Here is a 1,705-nt window from a genome sequence, read left to right on the forward strand (position 1 = left end):
GACTCATATTCTTATTGATTAGACAAAGTTCTTTATATATTTGAGATTGGAGACCTTTATCTGAGAAACTGTCTATACAAATTTCCCCATTTTTTTCCCCTTTCTTTTGATTTTGGCTACATTTGTCTTCTTTGTACAAAAACCTTGTAATATAATGTAATCAAAATTATCCATTTTACACTATCTTTACTCTCTCTTGCTTACTCATAAATTGCTCGCCTCTCCATTAAGTCTGATAAGTCATGGGTTCCATGTTCTTCTAATTTTCTTGTAACATATCTTTTCATATCCGGGTCATGTAGCCATTTTGACCTTATCCTGTTAAATGGTGTAAGATATTGGTCTTCCCCATTTCTGCCATACTGCTTTCCAGTTTTCCCAAATAATGAATTCCTATCCCAAAATCTTAAGTCTTTACACTCGTCAATACAAGGTTATTACATTTATGTGATGCTATCAATTGCACGTCTACTCTATTCCATGGATCTACCTTTCCATTTCTTAGCCAGTACTAGATAGGTTTGATAATTACTCCCTTGTAATATAGCTTAAGATCTGGTACTGCTAAAATTCCTTCCTTTACATTTTATTTTTCATTGTGCCCTTTGATATTCTTGATTTTTTGTTCTTTCAAATGAATTTTGTTATTATTTTTTTTCTAATTCAGTAAAATAATTTTTGGTAATTCGGTTGGGATAGCATTGGATATATAAATTAGTTTGGGTAACATTGTTTTATTATATTGTATTTTATTATATTTATAATATTATTATATTATTTGTTATGATATTATTATATTATATTGACTACCTAGGAGCAATTATTATTTCTCCAATTATTTACATCTGATTTGATTTGTATAATTTTTTTTTTTAATAATTTTGTTTCAACGGCTCCTGGACTTGTTTTGGCAGATGCACTTCCAGGTATTTAGTAGCAGATGCACTCTTACCACACCATTGATAAGGTCCACAGGAGAGTAGCAAGGATAGTGAAGGGCCTCAGGAGTTTGTGAGGTGAGGACCCATGAAGGAAATCAGGGGTATTTAGGATAAAGAAGTAGATGACTTTGCTCAGGGGCAGGGCAGTAGGGTTAGGAGACATGGCTGATTGAAAAACTGTCACGTGGAAGATGGTTTGGACTTGTTTTATTGGGTCCCAAAGGTCAGAACTGAGAGCAATGGATAGACGCTGAGAAGAGTGAAGTCTAGGTTTGATGTAAAGAAAGACTTCCTGGTGAGAAAGTGGATCCCTTCTGCAGTGAATTAAGGCAAACAAGGTTAAGTAACTTGCCCAGGGTCACCCAACTAGAAAGTGTCTGAGGCCAGATTGGAAGTCAGGTCTTGCTGACTTCCTAATAAGCAGAGCTGTACAGACTAGAACACACTCCCTCGGGCTTTCCTCTCACTTGCAGTCTTTGAGCGCTAGGCCGCATGAGCATTCGTTGGGCCGCTCCTGGTGGAAGGCATTCTCCTTCAAGAGCAGTGACCTGGGCGGCTTCTGATCCTGTGGCTGTGAGTAATCTGGGTAGCGCTGCCATTTTTACAGCAGCACTATCACCTAGCTATGGACATCTAGTGAGTCACCAACGACTTCCGTCTTCTTTTATTGCCACAAAAATCTATTTTAGTTGCTCATTAATTCCACCATGGCCTTATCTCTAATCCTTCAAAAGATCCAAGATTCTGTTGCTGTGAATGACCCT

This window comes from Phascolarctos cinereus, unplaced genomic scaffold (assembly GCF_003287225.1).
Source record: "Phascolarctos cinereus isolate Bilbo 61053 unplaced genomic scaffold, phaCin_HiC Scaffold_9;HRSCAF=440, whole genome shotgun sequence".
NCBI lineage: Eukaryota > Metazoa > Chordata > Mammalia > Diprotodontia > Phascolarctidae > Phascolarctos > Phascolarctos cinereus.